The sequence below is a fragment of the Canis aureus genome, chromosome 20 (assembly GCF_053574225.1).
Source record: "Canis aureus isolate CA01 chromosome 20, VMU_Caureus_v.1.0, whole genome shotgun sequence".
Taxonomy (NCBI): domain Eukaryota; kingdom Metazoa; phylum Chordata; class Mammalia; order Carnivora; family Canidae; genus Canis; species Canis aureus.
This window is the reverse complement of record NC_135630.1, coordinates 51,836,014-51,855,981: the sequence shown is the minus strand read 5'-3', so window position 1 is coordinate 51,855,981 and position 19,968 is coordinate 51,836,014. Positions and strand designations below refer to the sequence as shown.

Sequence of the window (19,968 nt, the reverse complement as noted above, 5' to 3'; positions counted from 1 at the left end):
GCATCCCAGAGGCACCCAAATCTCCCTTCCAGTCGTTCTCCACTCGCCCCACTAAAAATAATCATTATTCTGTCTTCTTAGTTTTGCCTGTTTTTAAAATTAATGTAAGTGGAAAACCGAGGGTATAGTCTTTTTATTGCTGAGCTTATTTCACTGAAATGTTTATTTGTTTAATATTACATAGCAAACAGCAATGTAATATTATGTGAAGTACTTCTGTGAAATACTTATGAAAAACTTCTGTTAGTTCTTCTGTTAGGTTCCTTGTCCTTTTTATTTTAAATTCTGGATACAAGCCACTTTTAAATATATATGCTGCAATAATCATTTTTCCCACTTGTGGGTTACTTTTTACTCTCTTAATAGAATCTTTTCATCAATAGACATTCTTGATTTTAGTACTGTCCAATTTATCATTTTTTTCCTTTTATGATTACTGATTCTTTGTCCTCTTAAGAAATCTTTTCCTGATCCAAGACCACAGAGACTATTCCTGCATTTTCCTCTAAAAAGATTTGTTGTGGGATCCCTGTGTGGCTCAGCGGTTTAGTGCCTGCCTTCCACCCAGGGTGTGATCCTGGAGTCCTGGGATCGAGTCCCACATCTGGGTCCCTGCATGGAGCTTGCGTCTCCCTCTGCCTGTGTCTCTGCCTCTCTCTTTCTGTCTTTCATAAATAAGCAAAATCTTTTTTTTTTAAAAAAAAGATTTGTTGTTTTGACTTTTATTTTTAGAAATGTGATTCTTCTGGAAATCATCTCTGTGTTTGATATGAGATAGGAGTATCCTACTATAGAGATTGTTTGTTTGTTTGTTTGTTTAAATTAGAAGGATTTGCCATCTCTCATGGTTTACTGAGATGAGAAAAGACCAAGATCTGCCTCTTCATCTAAAGTAAACAGATACTGGAGAGTGTCCTATCCACAAACATTGACAAGGGGTCAATGTCAGTTGTGTCCAAGAATTGCATATATCAAAAAACATGGGCAACTGGGAATCCAAGTTGAATAGAAAGATGTATCTGACAGGTGGGAAAAACCAACCACTGGTAATCTGAGGAGGGCAACACTCAGAAGTTCAGATTTGCAGACTGTTATTACCTAGGAGGCTTGTTATTAAGTGTCAGGCTTCTGATTCCTGGATATTTGTTTAGACCTACCTCAATTATCCAGAAGGGAGACTGACAGTAGGGAGGTAGGACTTCAATTCTAGCAAGAGAATGAGGCAACAAATGACCGTCAGAAGTGGTTGAAGACAAAGCAAATGTCTAATGAGGAAGGGATGACTTTCTGAAGGACTGGGACTTATATATAAGGAGAAACACATCTGATGTATGTGTCGCAAGTGCAGACCAAAGCCATGATTACTTGTTATAATTTAATATTGAACTCACAAAACTTCCCCTTCCACTAGAATTGGTTTAAGATTACCTGCATTAAGCTAAGATCTCTCCTAGGGGTTAGGGTCAGAAATAACTTCAGTTGAAAAGGAACAAATGGCTTTACTAGTGAGGAGTAAGAAAGCTCTAGAGCAGTGACTCTCAAGTGTCAATAGGAGAAGTTTCATAAACACACAGATTTTACTGCACACTCCAAAGACTCCCATCCAGCAACACTGAAGAGGAGCCTAAGAAACTATATGTTTGGCCTTCATCCCAGTGATTGAGATGCTGAACTTTGATGATAAACAAGTCTATAGAATTACATAAAGCTCTTCTTTTTAAATTTTATATCCATGTTGATCTAAACTTATTACTAATTAGTAATAATTACTGTAGTATCTTCTTATTCTTAAATCCCATTGCTACTCAGTTCATATTTGCTAATATATTTGCTCTAATTACATTTCCTGGGAATGCATTTCCTTTTGGAATATTTTGGTGGTTGGGGACGTGGTATTGATCATAGCTGGGAAAAGTGAGAAGATAAGTGACTCTGTAGCTAAGTAGATAGATACTGAAAAATGAATTCTTTTATATAAAGGAAAAATCCAACAGGATCATAGTACAAGCAATCTGGGTCTATTGTGAGTGTTTCAGCATGAGCGCTTTTTTTTTTTTTAATGTTTATATCATGAACTTGGTAAGTGTGAGTAAAACAACATCAATTTAAACATTTGGAAAACAGTTCTCTTGCTTGTAAAACATCAGAGTATGTTTGGTGTGAGAACAAACAAATTCTGCAAAATATTGTTGTTTTCACCCAAATTTAATCTGAAATTTTGGGGCAGTAAGGCTTCTTTTCTTGAAACCAAGAATATCTATCTATCTATCTATCTATCTATCTATCTATCTATCTATTTATCTACTATTCACATTATTTAAGTTGAAAGTTTTTGACTGAGTTTTTCAATTCTTGCTTTTGAATATCCTTCAACATGCCAAGTTATATTACATATCTTAAGTGTGTCTTTTTCTTTCTAGGCTGAAAAGGTTCTTTGATGCCTTATCTCTTGGAGAACTTCAGGGGCATTATCAGGAATCTCCAATCAGGAGTTGTTTGGGGCTAGCTCCCCCATTTAGACAAGGTGTCATTCTGTTTCCTCAAAATGGAATTCAAGGGCCTCACCCCAGGAAGTAGGAGGTAGGGGAGACAGTTAAGACACATTATCAATCTAACTAGGTTCCAATTAATTCAGTGTTACTATAATTTGAAGTAGGACAGCCAAATATCTATCTTTAATTTAGGCTCCTCACAAAGCAAAATAAAGAATTTTGGCTTGGCCACATTGAAGTCAAAAGGGAACGTATAAAATATCTAGAACTTTAAAATGGCTATCAGGATTATCTATTTTATTTAAAAATCATTGAACAGTGTTTTTTTTTTCCTTCTCTCCTCCCTTTATTTACTTACATTCTTTGTTGTAACTACTTCTGAGACTTAGTGATGCTGATCTGTTAATAGATAATATGCATGATGACATGGGTTATACAGCCATCCCCACCCATTCTACATTTCCTCATCCAGCACACTGTGGACTTCACATGTGCATGTGTGTGTACAAGTGGACGTGTGCCTGCGTTCAAACTGTTGTTACGATTACCATCACCACCTAAGGCATACAAATCTCTTTGATCTCCCCTACAACAATGCACACATGCAAGTGTACATGTTCTGGTCCATATCTTATATCATGTGACTTTGAAAATATCAGGCAAATTCAGGATGACCATATCTACTATGACTTAGAGGACTTAACCTTTTGCAGACATTTTTTAATGGTTAAAAAATGCTTTGAGGAACATTAACAATAGGACAGAATCAGTTCTTTCAAGTTAGGAAAATAAACCCACTCATGAAAGTTACGCAAACAAAACCAGGACCTCAACGCAAAATTTATACAAAAATGGATGTGTTTTTTTTGTCGAATAATCTAATGTGCTAGTGAGTCTCTGAGCCTTTATTAGGATTTATTCTGTATATGGAAATTATTTGGAGGAGTTTAGTTCTTTCTAATCATGACACTCTGCTCCTGCTTTCTTAAGAGCAGCTATAAATTCAAGAAGAGGTGGAAAACCGGCAGACTGCCAACCAAATTCAACCCACGGACATATGTTGTTGGGCCTGAACAATGTTTTAGAATGTTTTGAATCAGTTTCCAATTGAAAAATGAGGATTTTTTTACTCAAAAAAAAAAAAAGGTGCAGATCTGCGTCTTCCCTTGAAAAATCAGAAGATGTAGAAAACTAGTCAAGGATGTGTGGTAACAGTCAGCTGGGAGTGGGCAGCTTCTACATCCTGTAAACAGAGCAGCTTCTCTCGATCCAGAGCTTCTCTCCCATTCTACTCTATCTCCATAAGTATCCCAACTGGTCTGAGGGCATTTGTCACTGTGACCCATGGTGCCATCACCTCTAGGAGTATTGCTCCTCTGTTATATGGATACAGCAGTTTCTGCTACATGTTGAATCAGTATCATTTAATATATTTTGTTATTTTTCAATCCAAGCTGATAGGAGTAGAAATGGAGAACAAAACCAAGAGACTATCTGTACCACTGGTTTAGAAAGTGATATTACTCATCAGAGAGTAATACTATTTCACTTATTTGTGTGACTTTTTCAGCATGATCTCAAATTACAAAGAGTAGGCTGTGCTCTTTGCTATTGCTAAGCAAGTTCTTCTTTTCCCCCCTCCCTGCTCTGACCTCCTTTATTGTTCCTACTACATTTTGGCAGATAATCACATCCTGACTTCTATTGTTTTCTGTTCTCTATTTGATTTGTGTGTCTCTTCTGACCAAATAGACCGTGGGTTCTTTAAAACCAGACACTCTATTTGTCAGGGTTGCTCTGCACTGTATGGAGAGCTTTGAAGGCATCTGGTGTCTGCCTGAAATCCTCTGTCTCTAATTCCCCCAGTACTATGAGCATTTCCAACAAGTTCAGGTTAGCCACTATGTTAGAATGGTTGTGATTCCCAGTCCCCAGTGTCACTGGATTTTTGGGTTTTTTTCCACTTTCTTCACATCAAAAGATGCCAAATGGACCTAGGATACAGTGCCTCATGGTCAGAGGAAGTCAGAGCAATCACTGCATCTCACTTTCCCCGTCTTCCCAGCCTCAAATCATACTCTACCCATCTACCATACTGACCAGTCACTAGTCTTCCCTTCATGCTGATTTCTCACCCTGAAACCATGGCCCACTTGCTAATCCCCCTTCTCAAAGCTAGACCTCTAATGCAAAGCCCTCTGGCCTGTAGGATCTAGAGCCAGTTCTCCAAGGACAGCACCACTGCCACTGAGCATTTGTTCAATCGCTTCCCACCACCACACCTGCTCTCATTAATCCAATGCCCTAACACTGACTGCTTTCAGAATTAGGACTGAGATTGATGGATTCATTCAACATCCATACATAGAATCTTCAGCAGATTTCCCCAGGGAAAAAAAAAAACAAAACAATATACACAACAAAAACACTTCTAACTCTCCTCATAACCAGATTAGCAACCTAGACCCTGGGCCTTCCAAATTTCTTTCTTATTTTTCCTTTTCAGAATCACTTTGCTAGGACTCCAGCATATCTGCCTCATGAACCATTTATGTCGCCACCTTACCACCCTGGAAAAAAATAGATATAAAATAAAAATGAATGAGGAGAATTCTACTTTTTTTCTCTCTCCTTGTCTGTAGTTTTTCTTTGATTCATTTTAATTTCAAGTCCAAGAGCCAATGGTTGCCTACCACTTTTTAAACTGTTCTGTGTGAAGGATGTTAGTTAATTCTTCAAAATTAAAGAATATTTTCGGTGAGGACACATCTTGAGCTGCTTGTAGGAAAATTTCCATATCAACCAAAAACTGGTAAATAAACAAGAAAAGAGCTTTCTTTCTTCTCCCCCACATGGCTATACTGTATTCCCCCATGCAGCTGTATTGAGGAAATGAAACTAATAGCAAGAAATTGCTCTTGATGAGTTTCATAATCTTATCATAATACTCAGAATTGAAATAAACCAGAATTATCCTGCCATGATTTTTATATCATAATGAAGGAAAAATATGGTCATCATTGGATTCTAGACAACCTGATAAAAACGGCTACTACTAGAGCTACTATTCACACTACATTTAACCTTGTTAAAGCAATTATTTTGTGCCACAAACTAGGCAAATTTCTTTACATACATTATTTCCTTATTTATCTTGTGAGAAAACCCCCCTTTATATGGATAAGGGAATTCAGTCTTCAAGAGATTAAGTAACTTGCACAAAATACCATGGATGATATCTAGCAAGCAGTGGAACCCAGAGATTTCAGACAGGCCCCAAATGCCATGTTGTAGGAGCATTTATTCTCTTGTCTCCATCCAATCAATTGACCAAATTCTGTTCTAGAACTTTTTTTTTTATTAATAGTAAGATATTAAGAGCTCAGGCTCAGAAAATGAGAAAACACTCTGAAAAAATATGCTCTTGACATGTCCTAAAACAATTCAATTTTTAAATATTTTTTCTGTCTATAATTGTTTTCTTCTATTAAATCTATGAAAAGGTCCTGATTTTCATACTAGCTTGCTGGATAATCACATAAAATAATGTATATAAAACCACTTTTCAAGCTCTAATAGAAAATAAATAGATAATAGATATTCTTACTTGTGTTAATTAACTTGAACCCAACCCTCACCCAGAAGACATAAAGTGAATCTGTAATAGGCAAAGTAAAGGAGTAAGAGAAATAGGAGTATGAAAGCAACTAAGACTCCTTTGGCCATAGTCTAGACAAGACTTAATGGATGACCAAATTAGTAACTATGACAATAAATGAAACGGAGAGAAGGAATGGTTACTCCTAAAACATGGCAACCAATTGGATGTATGGAATAAGCAGCACACAGGAGTTCACAGAGATTCCAATCTTACTCATTTAGGAGATTTCAGGAATAGGGACATCTTAACTGAAGTTAGCAGGAGAAAGAGTAGAATTCTGTGGGTATATTAGGGGCTAACTTGAGACATATTCAGCCTGAAATACTGTTGGGATTCCATGGAGTGGTATCAAGGGACAATTGAAAATGAGGAGCAATATTTGGAGAAAGGCCAAGGGCAAAGATAGAATTTTAAAGACTATATTTGAATAAATTTATTTATTTATTTATTTATTTATTTATTTATTTATTTATTTATTTTCAGGCCAGGTAACGGGAAATTTAAATATTCTGGCAACCTCATTAGAGAAGAAAAATGAAATGGGTGACATTAATTTTAATAATGTATTTTATTTAATTCGATTATGTCAAAATTTTATAATTTCAGCATATAACCAATGTGAAAATATTAACATTCTTTTTATTTGTACTAAGTCTTTAAAATCTGGTTGTTTTACACTAAATTTAGACAAGGCACGTTTCAAATACTGTATAACCGTTTGTGGCTAGTTGCTATAATCGACAGCATAGTCTAGAAAAGTATTTGGGGTATTTGCGGCCTGATGGGAGACATAGGCCTATAGGAGAAAGAAAAGAGAAATAGAAAAGGCACCGAGAATATGACAGAGACCAAGGTAGAAAACGTTTTCCTCCTCACTAATAGAACATCTCCCAAAAAGGCAATACATGCAGCAAACAATAGGTTTTCCACAGATGGCATCATTTTAGACAGCGTACAAAGCAGGATCCTTTTAGACCTTTTCAGACTCGAGGGCCTCAAAAATGAAGGCCAGCATTGCTTAACTGCTAACACTAAGTCGGCTTCAAAATTGTAGCATGACATGGTGAAAATAACATGGATTTTGTTTGGTCATGGATTAAACCCAGGTACGCCTATACATCATGACTTACTCTACCACTTAGCTCTGTAAATTAGGGTACTTAGCCACTTACCTTTAACTTCCTTATCTATAAAATGAAAGTACTAACTTCTTTACATGATTTTGTGGCTATCAAATACTATTAGGTATGCAAAACACCTGCTATATAACATGCATTATATGTAGTATCATAGTCATAGCTCTGATGATCATTAATAACAATGCCACTCTAATTTATATCGATGAATGTCTCATGCCACTGCAAGCATCTTGAGAGTGAGAAAATATTATCTATATTTTGTAACACCATAGTACCTCCCACAGTGTTGGAGACACCGCTGGGGCAATTGACACTCATTTTTCCTCCTATATTCCACTTAAGGCAACCATCCTGGGACAAATTGGTAATATTATATAGAAGCTCAGGTTACTTGGTTTCTTAGTGTCTTTAGCAGAAAGATGAATAAGGGTTCCATTGCTCAGACTCTAGCTTTTACATTTTAATATAAAATTAACTAATGCAGAAAGATAAATAAGCAGAAACAAAATTTCCCCTTGACTCAGCACCCAATTTCCTGAGCATTCTATCTTTCAGAACTCTTTTAAGCAGAGATCTCATTTGACTCTAAGTTCAGCATTACACCAGTAGGGACTAGAACAAAAAGTTTTCTACATTAAAAAAAAATTAAACACAAAATTAATGCTTTAAGTAAAATAGCTTAAAATTTAAATGAGGTGATTGCTGTTTTCCATCAATTTATAGCAATCTGTTTTCAGATGATGGATCATTTGAGTTTCAGAAAGGCACTACAGTATATAATGAATCCAAGCTTTCAATCCAACCTTTCATCACTGCAAGGTTACTCAAAACATACTCATCAAGTGTCATTTGTTTGAAATGTTTCTAGCTTCTCTTCCCCTAAACTTACCCTATTTCTTTAGACCTGCAAAAGTCACAAATCCCCAGAAAACCTTTTCTGACTCTACAATCCAGAGTCAACTTTTGTGTCACTTATTCTTTCACTAATCAAATATTCATTGAATGTTTATTATATGCCTGCTATTGTTCTAGGTTCTAGATATTCAGGAGCAAAAAAAAAAAAAAAAAACCAGAACAAGGTCAATATGTTCATAGATGATTTAGTGTAAGTTGGAAATAATAGTTACTAAGCCAGCTGACAAAAAATAATAATTCCTCATATCCAAAATGCTATTTAGAAAAATGCAAGCAAAGTAATGAGAGAGGGCCTTGCAAATCATAAAAGGGGATGGCATTAATTTGAAATATAATAGAGTCACTTAAGTTTTTTCTACTGGTAAAGGTGTAGGATTTATGTCTTAAGAAGTTCACTTTGGGTACTTCTTGGGAAATAACTGTGGTATGAAAAGTAGAAGCAAGGAGATGAGTCAAGAAGATTCTGTGGTATCAGTGAAAGAGGTGATAAGAAGTAACTGATTTTGGGATATTTAAGTTTACATTTTACCCCTTGCTTAATGTCTAATTAATTCCTCCTACAAGAAAAGTTGTTAAATAAAAGCCCAAGGTATACAATCAACATCTATAAATACAAAAATATGTGAATAGATAAAATAAATTGGTTCACATAAGTAATAGCAATAATTTGATAAAAAATAAATTGTATATAAAATGTAACATAGAAATGTTTCTTTTACTTATTAAATTTCTTTTTTTTCTGTATCATTTCCCCTACCAGTGTTTTTAATGTTTGTGAGACTTATGGTTTTCCTGCCCACAAAGAGTAATTAATAATCAATTATAGTGCAGAAAAACATCTTTAGGGCCAAAAAAACACCTGAGTGGAAAGTTCTAGAAGTTGCCACCTCTTCAACCTTCCTGAATTCACTCAAATATGTTGCTCCATATATTTTGTATGATTTTTCTCTCCCTTGAAAATAGAAAGTGAATTGGTGAGTGCAGTTTTATCTAAAATTGTGATGTTATACTACATGCCACAGACCGTAGTGTATTCATTTAGCAGGTTTTTTTTTTAAGAAAACTCATTATACAAACAACAAACAACCAACAAACAAGAGATTAACAACAGCAACAACAAAAAAGAACCATTAGTCTGGAAAAAATATACAACTTTGCGTGAGCCACTACTGAAAAAGTTAAGCAAATATAATAATGGGAGCTAAATCAATATTTTGCAGGCTCTACTTATTGCTGATAAGTTGAATGTGGTTTGGGGTAGGAAATGTGTGGGAAAGAATACAGCTGACAGTAATTCTAGTTTATTGTCCTCAACAGATAGATGAATGGTGGTACCATTAACTGAGATGGATGAAAATAGGGAAGAAGCAAGTTGGGTTGAGGGCAACCAGGCAGTAAGTACCGGATTAGTTTTGATCATACTCACTTTGATATTTATGAGACATTCAAATGAAGATGATGAGTAGCCAATTGCATTTTTAGTTATAATGCTAAGAAAACGTTCTAATCTCAAGATCTAATGAGGATACAGATAATATTTTAAATCATGGGGATCCCTGGGTGGCGCAGCGGTTTGGCGCCTGCCTTTGGCCCGGAGCGCGACCTGGAGACCCGGGATCGAGTCCCACGTCGGGCTCCCGGTGCGTGGAGCCTGCTTCTCCCTCTGCCTATGTCTCTGCCTCTCTCTCTCTCTTTCTGTGACTATCATAAATTAAAAAAAAAAAAATTAAAAAAAAAAGTTTAAATCATGGCACTGAGACCTTTGCCTAGGAATAAACCTAGAAGACAAAGGCTACAAAGAAAAAGATAGAAATCTGAAAACTGAGTTAAAGCCATTCCAATATTTAGAGTTGAATGATGAAGAAAATTTATCAAATGGGGACAGAAAAAGAGTGTCCAGTTAACTTGGAGAAAAACTGAAAGAATGAAATATCCCAGAAAGTCAAATGAAGAGAGAGGTTCAAGAGGGAAGGAATGTTAAATTGCATCAAGTGCAGCTCACATAGTAGATAATATGAAGACACATAAATGACCATTGGATTTGGCACAATGAGTCTGGGACTCTGAGAATAAAATGTCCTGTGATATTTCTATAGCACTTCATTTATACATATAGATTTACACTTAAATTCTTGTGTTTAGCCACTAAACTACCTAAAAAGTTTTCATTGGCTGGACAGCACATTGATTCTTTGTGTCCCCAGTAATTCCTAGCACATCACAGTGTACTTAGAGCTCAATATTATTTACAGGATTGAATTGAGTTGGGTTGATGCCCATCAAAAGAGAAAATCAATTTTAAGCCCACAATAGTATTGTATGTAGTCAACAAGGCCAATTTAACAATAATATATTCTGTTTATTCTTTGGTGTTCCATAAATATTTCCTCTCATCAAAGAGGCTTTCCTACAATTTCAGAAAAGATAGAAACCATGAAGCCTATGTTTCCTCAACTTCATCTCCTCAGTGCATTTCCATATCCCACCATCCACATACACACTCATGAAAGTGCTCGCCCTCCTGTTTCAGGTTAACTTATCTACCTGAGGTAATGATTACACCCATCTCCGTTAGTCTCTAAGACCTTGGTGGCTTCCTGAATATATTGCCTTCGTTTCCTTTATTTCTATTCCTTTTCTCTTCTCCTTCACCTCAACATTCATGTTTCATCCCTTTCTTAGCTATTACCTATTTCAAGACTTATGAAAAGAGTATTTTATATAAGTTATCCCTAATTTCTTACTCCTTTGACACCTCTTTCTAAGGCTTGAAATCCACTAATGCTTTTGCACCTTAATCATACAATTGAGAAAAGATACATTATCTTATTAAGAAAAACAAGTAGGGGCACCTGGCTGGCTCGGTTGGTTAAGCGTCCAACTCTTGATTTTGGCTCAGGTCATGGTCTCAAGGGCCTGAGATCCAGCCCCAGGGGAGGCTCTACACTTGTCTTGGAGCCTGCTTGTCCTTCTCCCTCTTCTCCTCCCCTTCCCCCATAAATAAATAAAATATTTTTTTAAAAAGAAGAAAAATAAGTAGGCCTTTAATCTTCTAAAAACAAGCTCAATCTCAATCATAATAACAGAAATATCAATAAAACTCAATTGAGATACAATTTTCTGCCGATTAGCTAAACTTCAAAAGGTTGGCAGTACCAATCCATTGGAAAGAAGCCACAGAGCTTCAACCAGCAATCTCACTAAGTGTTGGTGGAAGTTCAAAAAGTTACACCAACCTGAAGTTACATGGCAATAGCTACCAGAATGATTTTATCTCTTGGCTTATAAATAAATAGTATCCCTGGAAATTCATCCCATAGATATATTTTAGAACACACACAATTTCATTAACACAATTATTGAATGAGCAAAAACTGAAGACACCCATGATTCTTTCAATAAATTATGATATAAATAAATAAATAAATAAATAAATAAATAAATAAATAAACACCCACACAGTGGAAACTGAGAGAGAGAGAGAGAGAATTGAACAGTTTCTTATTTTGCTATGGAAGTATCTCTAAGATATTACTAAAAGAAAAAAAAGCAAAGCGGAGCAGTGTGTATAATATGCTACTTTTAATATAATAAAGGAGGGTATATGCACATACATTATATATATGCATATATGCAACTGTGAAAGATTAAAAAAATAACTATGAAAAGTGGTAGCCTATTGGGTTAAGATAGAGGTATATAGAAATGGAAATGCCAGAAAGATATTTTTTTTCTAAAATTTTTCTATGTAGGTTTTGATTTTCAACCATCTTGCTGCATCACCTATTCTTAAGTTCAAAACAAATAATAAAAAAATAAAAATATTTTTGTAAACTGAAAAACAATTCTCTATAGCCCCGCCTGTGTAAGGACCTCAATGCTTCTGAGGAGGGGGGCTGGCACCCTATGTGACAGGGATGTCTGCCTTCATCGACTGAAGCCATTTCTGGAAACTACCCTGAAGAGCAAGCCACCAACAGGGAGGTCTAGCAGAAGCCAATAAATCCCAAGGCTGGATAGCCCACCCAGAGGGAAAACGTGGACATCCAATCATGTATTCCCTCTGCTTAACAGGAACAACCCTGCGTCACAATGTGCTCAGCAGGTCTACTCTATTAATAGATCTCAACTGGCCTTACTGACCTTAGCCCCTACTGCTATACTTGTAGGCAACAAAACTAAACGGCCCACCCTTCCTCGGAAATTCTCTGACATCTTGTGCCTGGACATATCCCCTTCCTGTTCCCTGGGATGTTTCTCAATTTCCAAACCCTAGCTCTCTCTGAAAACTATGACAGATCTTTCCTCCCAAACTGTCCTGATTTCTCTGATAGGATATCATCAAATGATATGACACCTGGAAATTCTCTAGTTTATTAACTGGCACATAACAAGAATACAAAATGTTTCATGAATTTCTGAATCCTCATAGAACATTCTTTACTTTTTTTTTTTTTTTCACCTTACTGGACAAATTTCACTTGTGTTATAATTATTTTTTTTTAAGATTTTATTTATTTATTTGAGAGAGAGACCTGAGCCAAAGGCAGACACTCAACCAAGTGAGTCACCCAGGCACCCTGTATTATAATTATTAACATAACAATCATACTAGATTATAAAATTATAGAAGAAAAATATCGAGACAAGTGTTCATATACAAGGTGGTTCTTAAAAAATACTTTAAAATTCAGTTTAATTGAAACACTTGCTTCATTCAGTCCTACCTTTAAATTATTTCTGTCTGATTATCAAGTTTGGAGAATTTGAATAAGCAATGTTTTTAAATGTGGCTGTGAAGCAGAGCTCTGTGGCTTTTACCTATAAGAAATAAAATCTAATTTCTTCGAGGGAAAGCATTTTAGTTTCTATGTGGAGACACCTGCATTCAGCTAAGAGTACATGTGTTGCAGGTCCAGGTGGCGGCTCCTTGGTGCAAGAGAAGGACCTAGTCAGGTCACTCATAGGGTGAGTCTTAGAGTCCGTGGTTACCTCTACCATGGTCATCCAACAAAATTCAGTTCAATCAGATCTCAATCTGAGACCTTTACTGTGGTGATAGGAGAAAGTCAACCCTCTGCAACAGAGTCTGAAGGGGTCAAATGTAAACCTAAAGCTTTCTTATCAACTCTGTGAGTTTCTGTCAGAGAGGGCTTAGAGCATAGTGGCCGGGGTGAGGGGTGGGGTGGGGGGTGGGGAAGCAAGCTAAGGACTGAAGAAAATACAACCCAATCTTAACAACCCTGTGTGAACTCCTGGATTTCACCCTGACTTGGTTTTCCTTGGATTTTTCAGTTCTACAAACTAAAGCCTATCTCCATTGCCTAAGCTAATTTTAACTCATTTTCTATCATTTGAAAACTTAGGCATTTTGCCAACTCTAAGCCGAACTTTAAAATACTTATAAGTATATTTGAAAGTCTAGCTGTATAACATTTATTGTGCAGTGCAAAAACATATGCTCCTGGTACCCAAAGATTTAAATTCAGAATATTAAATTATTTTTAAAAATACATATATATTGAACAGTTGATTATGTTAAATATTTTCTCGGTGTATGGGAATATCAGAATGGTGTTAAGACATAGTGCGATATCTTAGAGAAAGGCACGCATCTCTATGGACCTTTTGTATAAGACACTCTGTGTTTAAATACTGTAACAGGATCAATGGTTAACAAAACACTCTTCTTGCCCCCATCTGTCCCCCACCCCCACCCCAACTATTTGCCATGGTATCATTTTCTTCATTTGACTGGAGTCCTCTACATGTAGCTGTTCCTTTGGATCCTGTCTGCTGAGAGACTTTATTAAAATTACACCAGGGAGGGAAGGCCTGGCTAAGAGGTAAGAAGAAACAGACCTCTGTAGACTCCTCCTGTGAGCATAGATTATTTTTAGCAGGTCCTCTAAATGCTGGGAAATAGAATGAGTAAATTTTAAGGACCATGGGAGTGAGATGAAAGGAGACAAGTTGGGTCTTTCCTTCTAGGTACCAAGGCTGCGAGACCCTAATTTAGGGACAGAGCAGACCACTCCAAAACAAAGCATTCAAAAAGAATGAGAGGAGGAATATCAAAGGAAAAAAGCCTCTTTTCTGAGTTTTGTTGAATGCTGGCCCCAAGTGGAAAAGCATGATATACTTTTAATAAATCAGTCTCGAAATTACTTTCCAAATGAGATTCTCTGCACTGTTTCATTTCACCAAAATGTGTTTCTTATTTATTCACTTAAAATATATAAAGGGATAGTAACCTCTAGTACCTCATTTGTAATTGAGTCTCTTTAAAATTTGGTCTGCGTATTCAAGAGATAATGCATTACTTGTTTTCACAAACAATTCTGAGAATATCTTAGTTTATATGTCTAACATCTCTAATTGTTGCTCTTTATAAATCCATACTAAGCTCTGTAATCCATTCTTAGTTTTACACATACATCATAAGGCATTTGTATTTTAATTGGACAGTTCCTACAAGAAACAATCATTTAACAAGGAATTCGGCTTTTAAAAATATGAAATGGCTTAAAAAACTGCCGTGGACGTTTCTTCAGTGCCAAATGCTTATGGGGATAGTCACTCTTGCTAATATGTAAGTACTACATATGTTTATTCATGTGATGTTCTTTTGTAATAAAATGAATAAAGTAATAACATATCAACCAAAACTATCTGAATTATACAGCTTCTGTAGATACAGAGGTTCGGAACCACAATATTGAATACAGATTTAAATAATGCTTTCCATTGTGGGGAAATGTAACCAGTTGAAAAGCTAATCAGAATATCAAAGCAAATACATATTACCAGGGTCTCTTACACTCTAACAATAAAACACGTACTGCACACCACGTCCCAATCTCTTTTTTCTTTCTTTTTTGTGATCCTTTTAATAGTCAACAAGTAGCTAGTCTCAGTATTGACAATTGAGGAGGTCTTAAAATAGAGTGTACTAATATGCCAAATAATTTCCTACTAAATTGACCATATCAAAAAACATTTATATGTGTCTTTCAATAAAGGATAATATGAAAAGAATTGTTGCCATTTATCAACCCCGTAAGCATTTTTTTTAATAACACACACACAAAAAATAGGTGTTGTGGGGCCTCTCTTCCCCCATTCAACAGCACAATAAAAATAATATTAGAGAAGAGTGGATCATATCTGGAGCTCTTACTAAAATTCTTTCAAAAATCTACACTCGGATTTATTTTAGGTATTCCTCTCTGAAATTAGCAGTACTTTATATTTTTTGGACATATGTTACAGAACACAGAGACATTTTGTAAAAGCCAGAAGTCAATACAAAAGAGAAGTTCTCATCATTTATGGTCAACAAATCCTTTTCATTTCTGAGGTTATTATTTTGGAAAATCCCAAAGAAGGAAAATTATATAATTATATAAATAGCAGAATTATATCTCTAATTTGCCCCTTCTCCCAAAAGTAACTTTCAATAAAGTCTGCTGTGACTTCATTTTTTAATAGAGAGTTTTACTGATGAAATAGAAACTTGCCCTCCTTTCACCCTATACCTTAAATACAATTTAGGAAAAAAAAAATCTCAAATGTCGTAACAGAGAGCTTTCTTTCACATTTTAAAAACTTTCCTGCTTTTTAATAGCTCTTGAATCAACTACATATTTAATAAACTACACCTTTCCAAGGGTTTGTAATGCTAACTTAATATAACACACTTTATGGTGGATATATTTCACATTGCAATTCAGATGTTATTTCCTACTGTTACAAAGTGCCTTTTTCTCTTTCATTATCTGTATCCTGAATAGTATAAATTCTTGTAAAATGATCAGTTAAAGATGTAAAGTCCCAAATTTTCTCTAGTAGTTATTTTTAAAAGCACTTTCAAACTAAAGCTTGTATACTTTAGTCTGTCTTTAACATTTTAGTATAAAACCCTAGTGAATGATCTTCGTGTATAATATCTGGTAAAGGACTTTTGAACTTGACAGTTGCAAATAGGAAAAGAATAATCTTTCTACACCAAACGAAACAAACAGATGTCTTAATCACACGTAAAAACACATTTTTGGAGAAATGATCGTGTGTTCACCCAAAGGCATAGGATACCACCAAACATTTTGAAGTTTAAGTTTCCTGTTCAATATAAAGTTAAAATTTACTTACCTTTTCTCAGCGATCGCTTGTTATTGAATCTGCCATCAACTTCCAACTGTTAATGACTCTCAACAAAAACGGAAAACAGTAAAGTCAAGTCACATGTCGTAAGAGTAGGCCTATGTTGGATGCTGCTTAATTTCAGTACCGGAGGGGGGGGAAAAGAAAGACAAGGGGTGGGGTGAGTGCAAGAACTTTAAAATAAAACCACTTCCTGCGTAGATACGGTTAACCACACACATCACATCATTACTCGATTTGAAGAAATTGCCTTGTATAGTCAATGGTATTATTATTTTTCAATGTGCTTTTCAATTTTCAGACATTACTACAGTGATATAGGTTTCATCAATTCTGATTTAATGGGGGAAAATGTGTAGTTAAAAATGTAGCAGGGGGAGGAGCAGGCGGGTAAAGCACTAAGAACTTCCTCTTTTTCCTGCCTTCTAGCAAGAACTTAAAACCTACGTCTCTACTCTCCTCTGTCCGTGTGGGCATGTGCACATACCATCAGGAGGCTCTGCTTATTTACTCGGGAAGCCAAGAAGCCACTTGCATTTCACAGAGCTGATACTTCTGTCTCACTCATGGATGGACCAACAAGGAGGTGCTCTGGTTACTAAATATGAGGTCTTGCACAGGTTGCTAATGAGCTTTAGAGAACACAGCCCTGATGCCACCTGGAGGAAAGGAAGGTGCTTATGTAGCACATGCTGTGACACTCTCTCTGGTGGTGGCTTTCACACTGGTGTGGCAGTTTCCTAGGCAGTTCTGAAATCTGCTGATGAGCTTTGGCTCTAGCTGAATGATTCTTCATGTGGCCTGATTTAAGAAGAAAAATAAAATAAAGGATGAAAAGGGTGTCATTTTTGGCAAGCTGCTATGTGCTCATCTGTGTCAGACTTCAACCAGTCCAAGACGTATTTTTTTTTGTGGTGGGGGGAGGGGGCGGCTCTCAACAATAACAATAGGGTATGCATCTTTATTGAACCATGGAGTTCAAGAAATAAGCTCCTGGATTTCTAGGCTTGGCTGGTTTTGTGAGATTTGCAGGATAGTCACTGAAGAGAAAGCTCCCCTTCCAAATAGATGAGAAAGTTAAATCACAATCTCTTGTCATACAACCCAATTAGACTAGAAATCTGTGTAATAGCTCTCAGTGGTGTGGAATGTTTGGCACACATAAAGACAATCTTACAAAAAAAAAAAAAATGAAGGATGGCATGTCCCTTGCAAGTTAATCTAATTTCTCCAGGACTCTCCTTTTCAAAATTATATTGCAGATTGACCCAAGATCTCACTATCAATTGTCATTCTGGGGTGCACCTTCTTAAGTGTTTAGAGAGGCCTGAAGGTTTATACTCCATATTCTCCTATCACTAAGGAAGAAATGGAAAGAACATGATATTAAAAGAGAGAAAATCAGTATTCAGGCCTCAATTGTGACACTGCTATTTATGGAACTTTGGCCAAGCCACTTAAGTTCTCTGAGACTCAGGTTACTTTTGATAAAATGGAACACACAAGGGAAAACCATCTATCTGCCAGATTGAAAGCGTTGGTTCTCAGGCTTGGGGGCTTCCCAGCAAATTCTCAAAGTGGCTCGTGAACATGGAGACCAAGGAGAGACCACAGAGGCAGCCACTCCAGACTGGCAGGTGACAGGTTTAATAAGCCAGGGAACTTACATACAAGGCTGGTCCTGGGCCACCACGCGACAAGGAGATCTCCGCACCAGCATCTCAAAAGTTTATATAGAGGCTTTACCTGGGTTCATCACATATTCCCTCCAGTCTCAACGATGCATTGCTCTCTCAAAGCCCTTGAAGAGGCACCGACTGTGGGAACCGTGGGCAGCATGTACCTTTCAAGGACAGAGGAGGGGAAGAGGAGCCTCCAACTGCCCAGGTGTGGCTCATGGGTCAACCCACAGTCAAGTCCTCTTGATGACCTCCTCTGACATTCTTTTTCTCCTGACTGGCTCTTAAAATATCTTATGCCCTTTTCTTTTATAAGGTGTAGTGAGGAGTCAGTAAGACGTTTTATTAGCTGGGAGATGCTAGTCTGGTGGCTGTCTGGCTGCACAGGAGGCAGGTACCGCAGCGACAGTCTAACAGCGTAGAAAACATAGATTAAGATAATGACTTTTAAGATAAGTAACGATTTTTTTTTTCAGAGAACCCCATGCTTTAAATCATTGACTTAAGTCCCTAGGCTGGGGTTCAGATCACTCAGTGTTCTCTGATATTTTTATATGATTCAATAAAGATGCTACGTGAGCAGACTCATCAGGTATGAACACACACGTTTTGTTTGGAGAAGGGCACACGTGCCTCCTTGTGAAGCAATGATGATGCTCCAGGTCATCCCATTTGGGAGGACAGCTTTTCTCACTGGATGCATTTCAGGGTTTGATAAAGACAGGTTTCGCTGACCATCATTTAAGGCTTGCTGGGCGAATTTAGTAGGGGCTTCTATGTTTGCTACGCTGTCCTACAGGCCCATGGTGGGGACAAAGCCAGTGGCTAAGTGATTGCTCCAGTGGAAAACAAAATGTGCCTTGAGAGAAGGGTTGGCAGGTTTTGTTAATGTGGGGTGGATTCCCCCTGTGTCCAGGGAAAACCCAGAGCGCAGGGACCCAACCACTCAGGAGGAAGCCGTGGCCAAAGATTTGTGCCTCATAACCACTGGGTCCCATTTGGGGTTACCCAATAAATACCTGAGAGGCCATACCAGTCAGTGCCAAACCAGCCGCCATCCTTTGATTTGACAGAATGACTATATAGTCCTGGGTTATCTCTCCTGTATCCCTGATATATTTGGGTTGTTCTGTTTAGCGTGATTTTTCTGTTCCCAGCATAAGAGCTTCTTGGTGCTCAAACATCCAGAACCCAGGGTGGGCCACATGAGCCCATCCCAACCCAAACACAGTCACCCATGGCTCTGATGATGGTATTTCCTGGATCCTTTTGGTCAGCAGCTTGATGGGCTACCTGCACAGTTTGATTAACCAAAAAAGAATACTGATACCCAATATTATTGATAGTGTGTGCCACAGGCAAGGGTTTTTGGATTAGTATTGTTAAGATCAGACAAATTAAGAACACTAGTCTTTGTTTTTCCTTAATGTACTGATTTAGGGATTTTCAATCCTCTTCCTCGAGTGGTGATACCCACCATGGCAATACCTATCATGCTAGACAGGGGCAGCTGCTCACATACCCAACCGCTGGATTGGTTGGATGCCTGGGTGGCTCAGCGGTTGAGCATCTGCTTTCAGCCCAGGGCATGATCCCCGTCAGGGGATCGAGGCCCGCATCGGGCTCCCTGTGTGGAGCCTGCTTCTCCCTCTGCCTGTGTCTCTGCCTCTTTCTCTGTCTCTCGTGAATAAATAAATAAAATCTTAAAAAAAAAAAATTCTAGGGGTACTTTCTCCCTCTGTTGTCTCTGCCACAATGCCCAACCCAAACCTTCCAGAGTCGTGGATGCATCTAATTCAAATGATAGCCCTGGGCAGAGCTTTAATCCATTTCTCTAGTACGTGTTGTCTTAGCAAAGGCAGCTTGCTGTTCTGATCCCTAGTTCCATATGTTCCCTTTACTTACCAGGTGATATAGGG

The 19,968-nt window shown here is 37.2% G+C and overlaps 1 protein-coding gene and 1 long non-coding RNA gene across 3 annotated transcripts in view; one reads left to right on the top strand and one right to left on the bottom strand.

Annotated features, from left to right (window-relative positions):
- ARHGAP15 (Rho GTPase activating protein 15) overlaps window positions 1-16,978 on the bottom strand; it is a 608,201-nt gene extending 591,223 nt beyond the window's left edge. The window contains exons 1-2 of one of the 2 annotated variants that reach the window (XM_077861593.1): window positions 16,858-16,978; window positions 16,359-16,480 (exon numbers count right to left, since the gene is read on the bottom strand). The gene's annotated coding sequence lies outside the window, so the exon portion shown is untranslated. Of the gene's footprint in view, window positions 1-16,358; window positions 16,513-16,857 lie in introns of those variants that run through there. The other variant, XM_077861594.1, reaches the window with a different exon arrangement.
- LOC144291800 (uncharacterized) lies at window positions 13,962-19,710 on the top strand. The gene is made up of 3 exons (XR_013359335.1): window positions 13,962-14,053; window positions 14,676-14,799; window positions 16,800-19,710. It is a non-coding gene; the product is annotated as an uncharacterized LOC144291800 (long non-coding RNA).
- Window positions 19,711-19,968: the final 258 nt, after the last annotated feature.